Here is a 12,210-nt window from a genome sequence, read left to right as displayed (position 1 = left end):
CCAGATAATAGCGAAAATATACCACAATAAGCAGTGTCAAGCTTTATTAATTATGTATTACAGCTGATGTTATGGCTTAATCTATACATATAATAAATCTGTAGAAAGGTCAATTCTGTACATTGAAAATATTGAAAAAATAAATAGCAGGGGGTGTTACTGGATCGATACCAAACACAAAAATGTGATTAAAAAAATTTTTGTCTGTCTGTCTGTATGTTCAGGCATCACGTGAAAACTAACGGTTCGATTTTGATGAAACTTGGTATAATTATACCTTATTATCCTGGGCGTAAAATAGGATACTTTTTATCCCGAAAAAATACGAAGAAAAAAAAATCTTAATTTTTCAGTTTATCCATAGACGTTGTTCTGTAGAACCGCGAACACACGTTGCGTTACCCGCAGTGGATTTAGCGCCGTAACCTGTAGCGCCTAAAGTCGGCTTTGGCTTGAACCGTTTGCTGCACAAGCGGGCCGCTACTAATTACTATGAAAAAAATACTACATAGCTACATTAATTCCCATCAAGCTGAAAATGAGTATAATTATTTAAAACACAATCAAAAGCATTATTTCAAAATTCCCCATGATTCCGGTTTAAGGAAAAAAATTTACTCACGGTCAAAGGTAAAAAATGGGTGTATCGCAATTTTCTTTAAAACGGTAAGTTTTTCAAATCGGAAAATTACCTCAGACATAAATTGTAGATCATATAGTTATCTATAAAAAAGATATCAATATTTTTTTTCAACAAAGCTACCGTTTCTGTGATATAACGATGCAAAAAGTTGCAACCGTCATAATATGCAACCGTTTCCTTGCCACCTCTGACGTAGTGTACTATTAGCGCGTTTTTTTTTAACATTTTTATTATTAAACTTGAAAAAGTCTGAAATAGGTTAGAATAAACACGTGTTTTCACTACGCAGTGGCACTCAAGACTAACTTTCGCATTTATTATTTAAAAAAATTACCTCACATTAAAACACGTGTTTTCACTACGCAGTGGCACTCAAGACTAACTTTCGCATTTATTATTTAAAAAAATAGAATAACCCTAAGTGAAGAAAATCATCTTAGGACAATAATAGAGATTACAATTATCAAATTCAATGCAATAATCAAATTAAAACTAAAACTACTTATAAAAAGAAAGAAAAAAGATGACTATAAACTAAAATTTAATTTATAAATTGTACAGTCCTTGCATAGCATCAACATGCGGGAATGTGCCCAGAAGGCTGGCAGCATTGCCAATTCGAATGGCAATGCTGATTCTCTGAGCCAGATAATTTCCAGCCCTCCGGTCAAGAGATACCTCAATTAGCTTTTTCGACAATTGTCGGAAAAGCTGATGGGCAGATAGGCCCCCGGTCCCAGAGTTTCTACCCCAAAAGGTTCAAATTCAAATTCAAAATTCAAATTCAAAATTCAAATTCAAAATTCAAATTCAAAATTTTTATTCATTATTATAGGATATTATTATATCGCTTAATAATTGTCGTATGGTATAGATATTACCGATAACTACATACATACATAAAATCACGCCTCTTTCCCGGAGGGGTAGGCAGAGACTACCTCTTTCCACTTGCCACGATCCCTGCATACTTCCTTTGCTTCATCTACATTCATAACTCTCTTCATGCAAGCTCGGCGGTTTCGGGTACTTTTGACCTGACCCTTTACCAGGACGTCCTTAATTTGATCAAGATATTCGTCGTTCGTCTAGGTCTTCCCACCCCGACCTTTCCCTCCACACTCTCCATGTATATCTGCTTAGTCAACCTGTTTTCATTCATCCTCTCCACATGACCGAACCATCTCAACATACCCTTTTCTATTCCTGTAACTACATCTTCTTTCACATCACAACATTCCCTTATCACACTGTTCCTTATCCGGTCACTCAATTTCACACCCAACATACTCCTTAACGCTCTCATTTCCACTGCATTTATTCTGCTTTCGTGCTTCTTTTGCCATACCCAACTTTCACTCCCATACATTAATGTCGGGACCAACACGCCCCTGTGCACAGCCAGTCGAGCCTTTTTGAATAGTTTCTGACTGCTCATAAAGGCATGCAAAGCTCCATTCACCATGTTCCACGCGTTCACTCTCCTTTCAATATCACTATCACACTTGCCATCTGATGTAAACTTTGATCCCGATAACTACATATTTGCGCCTTTTGAGGTTTTTTGCCTCATTTGAAGCAGAAGGGCCTTAGATTTAGTAACCTGAAGATGAGACGGCGCAAGTGTGTCGACACAAGTAGCATCCCACACCAAAGGCCGCCCCAATCTCCAGGGTACCAAAGTCATACCATCCGGTCTCTTGGCATCATCCCGAGCCAGACCGTTTGGTTCTAGAACGGCTGGAACATGGATGGTGGCAAGAGCACGGAGGATTAGGTATATCATTTAGGGCGGCATGGCGCCCTAAACGGCCGGCACTCCTAGGGCATGAGAGGCCGTGGTGTCCATAGCCGACAACGGTATCCTCGCAAGGACAACTATTATTAAAGACTAACGGTATTTCATGTGTTGAGCATTCTGAGATAAAGCAGCTATACGACCCTAGCCACGTACACAATTAAACAAAGAGACAGATGTTGTCTCAAGGTTTCACTACAGTATAAATGAAGGGACTGGGTTTCATTATACTTATGTATATTTTATATTTTGAATTCAAGTTAAAATTACCGACAGAACAATATTTTTACTTATATTACTGCTACATAGAGTATATACGAGACGTGCTTATGCATATTATGACGCTTGCAACTTTTTGCATCGTAATATATCAGAAACGGTAGCTTTATTGAAAAAAAAAATTGATTCCTTTTTATAGATATCTTTATGATCTACAATCTATGTCTGAGGTAATTTTTCTATAAAACTTACCGTTTTGAAGAAAATCGTGAAAATCCCATTTTCTTACCTTTGACCTTGGGTAATTTTTTTCCTTAAACCGGAATCATGGGCAATTTTGAAATAATGCTTTGATTGCGTTTTAAACAATTACTCATTTTCAACTTGATGGGAATTAATGTAGCTTCATTCCTATTTTTTGGTCTAAATTGACCGGACTGAAAATAAAATGGAGAAATAAACCATCTACGCGAAGACCGACATCCGCGCGGACGGAGTCGCGGGGGAAAGCTAGTTTTGAATAAGAGAGTTCTTAAATTAAAATAATGTTGTAAGCTTACTAAATTCTGCATAAAGTTCGCGGTATTTTTTCAAGCTGAATAATAATCAAGAGTAGTATCTGCTAAACAAGCGATATTCAAATAAAAGTAATTGAAACAGCTATTATCTGTACATTAGCTGAAATTTTTGCATTGACCTGTATAAAATTTTAAAGAAAAGCAGTTAAACAGCAAAACTCTGAATATTAGACGAAATACTTTCTTTAAGCTGTTTAGTGTACGAAATGGTACTAATTTATTCAGATGCTGAATAATTTAGATATTTTCTTCTTTTTACAGCTAACTTCTGCAAAATTGAAAATAAACTCCTTGTTTTACCAAACTTATAGCGCTATAAGCATACAATTGTCTTTATGTTAAACTTAAAACAATATCAGTTACAAATGTGGGTATCTTAAGCAGCAAATAACTGATTAGTTGAAGATATCGTATGTTTATATCCAGATATTTCACCATTTTGTGACAAAATCAACAATATGCCTTCTTCAGAAAAATAATAACAAAAGAGTAAATGATTCATGGAAAAAAAAGAGAACGGGAGGAACAAGAAAATGTTCACGAGAGTATGTAAAGATAAAAAATAGTATCTGTACAGTAATAGAAAAGAGTTTAACATCTGATACAAATGGGCCCGGGCCAAGTGCGACCAACACAGTTGAAGAGGGTTCTGTACACGATGATTATGCATCACCATCAGGATTAGTGATTCAAACACATAGACTGGGTCCAACTTTAGGTGCAGATAACGACAATACATACATATGTGTGAAAGATATTAAAAAAGAGATTTAAATGGAAATATAATTAGGTGCTCTTGGGTGTATTTTGTAACAAGCGCGAAACTTTTGGTTGCAACTACCTACAATTTTAGTTGGTAATATAAACAATTGTCAAACTAAATATTACGCAATGCGTCATTCATAGTAGTACTATAAATACTATAAATCCCATCACCCTCAAATATTCATGGATTTATTTTCTATAAAAAAGCACCCTAAAAAGCTGAATCAAAGTATACTGTTTTATGTAATTTAAGACCTTTTGCTGATAAATATATAATTATTGTACTTTAAACCAAATAATTTCTGGATATGTAGTAGTATGTGAACTATTATGCAAAAATAAGCAAAATAATCACTGATATAAACACTTTAATTCAAATTGGCCTTCCGCCATTAACTAACGTTCGACATAAACCTATTTTTATAAATCCTCAACATTTATCTTATGAAACACTTTGTTTAGTGAGTAGGAAACATTATCAGTTATACAAAATTTGATTCTCATTACTTGCTGGGACTGAAATTTGATAAAAAGTAAAGATCATTTAATTTAAATATATTTCACATTTGTTTACCTTTTAAAATATAGCTTTATCTTGAGGCGCTCAAAAAATGTATAATGATCATGTTGATAATTCACAGTAAAGTGCCATGCGTTTATATAATTCACCTTAAACTAACTTAAAATGTATGAAATCATTTACGCTATTTTATATCGGCGACCATTTACAATATTTTGAACTAAGCGACACAAATTTATCCCGTCACAATAAAAAATACTTTTTACTTGAATAATTTCTTTGTAAAACTACTCCAAAGATCGGAATTTCGTATATCATTTGAATATCTGAACTCACAAATTAACAACTGCATAAAAGATGTATAATTTCTGGACTAAAGAAAAATCAGAATTTATGCAGAAGATATTCAGTGTGTCGTACATTTATTCAGCTGCTATGTGGCTATTAATCAACTGTTAACCAAATTGAAGCAAGATATTTTGTGCCCAAATTGCTTGAATATCACCTGTATAAGCGCTTACACAGAAGTTATACAAATACTTTATCCAGCTTAAAGTTAAAAGATTGCTTTTACGCAAAATTTATACAGCTATACTGTGTTGGCTGGGTATTGTTTTTTGTATTGGTGCCGGGAACCACACAGCACTTGATTTTGTATTTAATTAAATAAGTACGTAACACATTAGACTCTGAGATTTGAAGATTTGGCATGTAGGCTTCTTACGTGGATTGAGTTAGCTTCGAAGTAAGTTCGAGACTTGTGTTACGAGATACTAACTCAACGATACTATATTTTATAATACTTATATAGATAAACATCCAAGACCCAGGCCTACCAAAAAAAGTTCTTTTCTCATCATGCTCTTGCCGGGATTCGAACCCGGGACCTTCGGTGTCTATACAAGCGCACTCACCACTGCGCCACAGAGGCCGTAAAAGGGAAAAAATGGCAGAAATACATAACTTAGTAATAACTACTCAGTTATTACTTAATACATACATATAATCACGTCTATATCCCTTACGGGGTAGACAGAGCGGACAGTCTTGAAAAGACTGATAGGCCACTTTCAGCTGTTTGGTTTAATGATAGAATTGAGATAAGATCAGACTATATGAATGTGCTAGCCTGTCGCCTAAAAGAAAAATCCCAAGTTTTTAAGCTAGTTTATTTAAAAGTACCCGAAACCGCCGAGCTTGTATGAAGAGAGTTATGAATATGGATGAAGCGAAGGAAGTATGCAGAGATCGTGGCAAGTGGAAAGAGGTAGTCTCTGCCTACCCCTCCGGGAAAGAGGCGTGATTTTATGTATGTATGTATGTTTATAAGCTAATCCCCTCTTCGCCTTTTACGAACTCCATGGGAACGAGACGGAGTGGTCCTATTCTCTTTTTTATTGGTGCCGGGAACCTACCTATAATGCCGTGGTATAACTTTTATAAGTACTACAACATTATTATCGTCCATGTTTGCAGATAGCCGGCCTTCTGACAATAGTGTATCTGCTTTATCAGTACTGGGACATCATCTTCAAGCAGCGGGATTACGAATTGGACCGGGTGCAGTCCAAGGCCTCCAGGTCGAGGTCCAGGTGGCTATTTTTTTGTTTATTTATTTACCAGCTGTACCGGCAAACGTTGTTTTGCCATATGAATAATTGTTAAGGAATTTCTAGTGCCGTGTGGTTCCCGGCAACAATAAAAAAAAAGAATAGAACCATTCCGTCTCGTTCGCATGGATGTCGTAAAAGGCAACTAAGGGATAGGCTTATGAACTTGGAATTCTTCTTTTAGGCGACGGGCTAGCAACCTGTCACTATTTAAATCTTAACTCTATCATTAAGGCAAATAGCTGAACGTGGCCTTTCAGTCTTTTTAAGACTGTTGGCTCTGTCTACCCCGTAAGGGATATAGACGTGATGATATGTATGTAATTTCTAGTTAAAGAAGTTAAGGGCGGACAACGCTTATTACACAGTCCTTCTATTCTGCTAAAATCAACCATAAAATGTAGCCGTACATATATACATACATATGGTCACGTCTAGGTATATCCCTTGCGGGGTAGACAGAGCCAACAGACTTGAAAAGACTGAATGGCCACGTTCAGCTATTTGGCTTAATGATAGAATTGAGATTCAAATACAGATAGATTGCTAGCCTAAAAAAGAATTCCAAGTGTGTAAGCCTATCCCTTAGTCGCCATTTACGACATCCATGGGAAATAGATTTAGTGGTCCCATTCTTTTTTGTATTGGTGCCGGGAACCAACGACACTTGTAGATACAGCGCCTTGAAATTAAACTAAATTTTTTCAGATCGAAGTCAGGCACCAGATGCGGTTACAAGTTGGATAACAAGACCTCGTGGCGGGGCAGGAAACCCCACAGGCGATGTCCTGACTGCAGCCTCTGCAATTACCAGGATGAGTAGGGCGGCAATGACAACACTCGCGCTAAAAGTGGAAAATCTGCGCGATAGCGGCAACACTCGTGACTAACGCCATCTGTGTTTGAGTTTTTGAACTAACAATTTTTTCTTTGATATTTATTTTTATTTATTAAAGTGATTTATCAATATGTTGGTTAATTTAATTTAAAATTCAAATTCAAAATTCAAAATTTTTATTCATTATTATAGGATACAAGTTGTGTATACATATACCTATATATCGCTTAATAATAATGTGGAAGGCCTCGACGAACGTATCTTGATCAAATTTGAGACGTTCTAGCAAAAGGTCTGGTCAAGAGTACCCGAAACCGACGAGCTTGCATGAAGAGAGTTATGAATGTGGATGAAGCGAAAGAAGTGTGCAGGGATCGTGGCAAGTGGAAAGATGTGGTCTCTGCCTACCCCTCCGGGAAAGTGGCGTTCTTTATGTATGTATGTATGGTTAATTTAATTACTTTTAGTTTACTTAAACTAATATTGTGTTGTACGTAAAGTCGACAGCGTCGGTGGTCGTATCGGTAAAGTGCGGTTAGAATGCGTGATGCGCATAAAAGGCACAGATTCAAATCCCACATCGGCCGTGGCCATTTTCGAAGTTATGCACATTAGTTTGAATACTAACCGATGCTCTTACGGTGAGGGAATCCTGCACATTCAGGCAACTGGATGTGTAAAAACCTGACTCGCCCAATCCAAGGTCCACTGTTAAATTAGGGGTTCCATGAGTCCAAATTAATCTTCCCATGACAACTCCAGTGGTGTCCTTCAGAGAAGCCTTGAGTCAAAGGCATACTCCTGACTCCTCTCCTTTCACGATTTCCTCGTGGGTTTACTGATATGCAAAACTAGTTGAGCCATTAGGAACCTTTTTTTATAAATTAATCCCCTTGACACAATTATAAAGGTTAATACGAGTAGGTAGGTATAATGACAAGATTTGATAAAAAATATATTTGTATTTTATTGTCTTAATCATCTTCATCGAATTCGAACTGGTGGTCCGTCTTGGAGGGTTCCGGGTTCGAGTTCTGGGTCACTATGACGTCTAGCGGACAGCACACTTGACCTTTTGGGCATATCCTGTAAATTAAGAAGAATTTAACATTTGTGCCGTGTGGTTCCCGGTACCAATAGGAAAAAGAATAGGACCACTGCATCTCTTTCATATGGATGTAGTAAAAGGCGATTAAGAAATAGGCTTATAAACTTGGGATTCTTATTTTAGGCGATGGGCTAGCAACCTGTCACTATTTGAACCTCAATTCTATAATTAAGCCAAACAGCTGAACGTGGCCTATCAATCTTTTTCAGACTGTTGGCTCTGTATACCCCGCAAGGGATATAGACGTGATTATATGTATGTATGTATGAAAAATGGATAAATAGAATGTGAAATCCTTCTATCTTCTATAGGAATAACTAACTTTGTTACTTTACTTCCTACAAATGATAAACTCCTCGTGAAACTCATTACCTTTTCGCTCCCCTTGGAGCGTAGGGGGTGAGGTCGATGGCCGGCGTGTTATTATCACACATTGTTCTCGTCACACACTTTCCTGGGAACCGCCAAGTCGTCGTGCAGTTGAGGGAATCTGCTATATTGAATTCTGAGAAGAGAAAGATGCATTATCTGTACTAATATTGTAAAGCTGAAAAGTTTGTTTGTTTGAACGCGCTTATTTCAGGAACTACTGGTTCGAATTGAAAAATTCTTTTTGCGATGAACAGACCATTTATCGAGGAAGGCTTTAGGCTATATAACATCACGCTGCAACTATAAGGAGCAAAGAAATAATGGAATATGTGAAAAAAAGGGGAAAAATTATTCATCCTTGAGGGCTTCAATGATGCCCAAAATAACTATTCCACGCGGACGAAGTCGCGTGAACACAGCTAGTATTTAATTTAATATGAACTATTCTTTTGATGATCACTCTCGAGGGTGGATTCCGCAAAGTTCCCAGCATTAATAATAAAAGATAACTTAGTTTCCCATGGATGTCGTAAAAGGCGACTAAGGGATAGGCTTATAAACATGAGATTCCTCTTGTAGGCGATGCGCTAGCACCTTGTCACTATTTTAATCTAAATTCCATCATTACAGCTGAACGTGGCCTTTCAGTCTTTTCAAGACTCGTCTCTGTTTACCCCGCAATCAAATAGTGACAGCTTGCTAACCCATCGCCTAAAAAAGAATCCCAAGTTTGTAAAGCCTATCCCTTAGTCGCCTTTCACGACATGCATGGGAAAGAGACGGAGTGGTCGTATTCTTTTTTGTATTGGTGCAGGGAACCACACGGCACTTGTATATATCTATCTACGTTTAATAAAATCACCTGTTGTGTTCGCTGCCGTTGATGTCGTGGTGATGTTGTTCGGCGCATTTGTAACAGGGACTGTCGGAATGTTTGTCTGTCCGTAAGATACACCACACACCATAAACAGAAGGCTGGTTAAAAATAAAAATATTAAAAAAACAATTGAGAATATTATCTTATTTTAAACTAAAGAAATTTAATCTATACTAATATTATAAAGCTGAAGAGTTTGTTCGTTTGTTTGAACGCGCTGAAAGAGAAGAAATTACTGGTTCGAATTGATAAATTCTTTTTGTGTTGAATAGACCATTCATCGGGGAAGGCTTTAGGCTATATAACATCACGCTGCAACTATTAGAAGCGAAAAAATAATGGAAAATGTGAAAAAAACGAGGAACATTATTCATCCTTGAGAGCTTCAATGATGCCCAAAATAACTTTTCCACGCGGACGAAGTCGCGGGTACAGCTAGTAACATATAAAACAAATAACACATAAAATTCTCTGTCAGATCCAATGGTTGACTGGTATATAATGTATCTAGCATTAGGTCCGCCAATTGTGCTATACATTTGTATTTTGTGCAATGAAGTTTAAATAAATAACATTAATTTTAATTAAATCAACCCAAGCATTGCAATGTAGTGATCGTCATCATTTCTTTTCTAATTCTAAGTTTGAATAATTGTGAAGTTGACGTTGTTGAAGACAATGCTGCAGTGCGGTTTGTTACCGTTTCTTTTGCATTGACGCTTTGAAAGCGGCAGTAAGCTTAGTTTTTAATTTATTTATTTGACGTCAACCGATTTTGTAAAACTAAAAGATTATGACAATTACTTATTAAAATATATTGAAATGTCCCTTGATAATGAATACCTAAAACATTTTAAATTTGTGTTTGGAAAATATTCTCAAATGGGTATGACTTGGATCGATTTTGTCCTGAATTAAATCGAATATAATAAATAAAAACTTACAACGTATTCAACGCGTACATTTTGCTGGATCTCAACCAATACTGATAACAATATTAATTTGTTATAAATGACGACCTCTAACGATACTATAATGACTGGAGATGAATCTGATACGGAAATCTAATGGGAATAACAAATTGATATACAAATAATCTTATACTTAATCACCGATGAACATAAGCACATTACATACCTACATAATCACGTCTAATGCCCATAAAAGACAACAGAACAGAGCCAACAGTCTTGATAATACTGAAATGCCAAGGTATGGCTTAAGACGACTACCTACATCAAAAAAATATTTTCTCACTCCTTCACTGTGCCTGTGGAATGCTCTTCCTGTTCACATACGAAAAGCCCAGACTACAGGCAGTTTCATAGATCAGGTTAAGTCTCACTATCTTTCTACACTTTCTTAATTTATATTATTCCACGTACCAGCTGTGCCCGGGACTTCGTCCGCGTGGATTAGTTATTTTGGGCATCATTGAAGCCCTCAAGGATGAATAACTTGCCCCGTTTTTTTCACATTTTCCATTATTTCTTCGCTGCTAATAGTTGCAGCGTGATGTTATATACCCTAAAACCTTTCTCGATAAATGGTCTATTCAACACGGTTCTGTCTACCCTGCAAGGGATAAAGACGTGACTATATCTATGTATGTATCGTTGAGTAAGTATCTCGTAACACAAGTCTCGAAGTTACTTCGAGGCTAACTCCAATCTGTGTAATTTGTGCCTTATATTATACTAGCATAATTACTAGAATAGTTATTTTGGGCAACATTGAAGCCCTAAAGGATGAATTATTTCTTTGCTTCTTTTACTTGCAGCGTATTGTATAAAGCCTTCCTCGATAAATGGTCTATTCAACACAAAAATTATTTTTCAATTCGAACCAGTAGTTCCTGAGATTAGCGCGTTCAAACAAACAAACTCTTCAGCTTTATAATGTTAGTACATACATACATACATATGATCACGTCTATATCCCTTGCGGGGTAGACAGAGCCAACAGTCTTGAAAAGACTGAATGGCCACGTTCAGCTATTTGGCTTAATGATAGAACCGAGATTCAAATAGTGACAGGTTGCTAGCCCATCGCCTAAAAGAGGAATCCTAAGTTTATAAGCCTATCCCTTAGTCGCCTTTTACGACATCCATGGGAAAGAGATGGAGTGGTCCTATTCTTTTTTGTAATAGTGCCGGGAACCACACGGCACTATTACAACACATAACACATAATGTTAGTAGGTATAGATATATTTGTAGGTTGCCATAATTATCTATTTGATTTGATTTGTAGAGATATATTTCAATGTAGTATGTATTTATAGATAAGAATAATAATTTATTTCAGATATTCATCGATTTTGTTAGTATTTTTGGTCTACTTCAGCGCTCACCTAGTTAAATGGCTCGCTATCCTCTACTACCGGCTTCTTGCTGGATCTCGTGACTATAGCTAAACCCAACGCTCTCTTAAACATAGTTAAACTAGTCCGCTAATAAAGGTTGTAATTATTCTAGAGCTCTGTAAATTATCTCTCATCTCTCTTACCTGCGACGTTTTACCTAAACGCCACACCCTTAGTCGCCTTTTACAACATCCACGGGAAAGACATGGAGTGGTCCTGTATTAAAGTCCCAGGAATCATACGGCATTTTAAGCACTGTATGTTTATTATAACACTAATCTCGAGTCAACATTTCCCGAATAAAAATTAAGTAGTACCTACTTATAATAGTAGTTTTCCTAAAATTAAAATAAAAAACATATTAAGAATTAGCATTTTATTAATTAGGCATTAAAATTACAAAAATAATACAATCACAGCTGATTATTAAAATAATTATCTATTAAATTAGTTAATTAAGAACTTATTATTGACATTATTATTTGTTTTCTTTAAGTATATTATTATAAGGATTTAT

Source organism: Amyelois transitella, chromosome 31 (genome assembly GCF_032362555.1).
Source record: "Amyelois transitella isolate CPQ chromosome 31, ilAmyTran1.1, whole genome shotgun sequence".
NCBI lineage: Eukaryota > Metazoa > Arthropoda > Insecta > Lepidoptera > Pyralidae > Amyelois > Amyelois transitella.
This window is presented reverse-complemented; position numbering follows the sequence as displayed.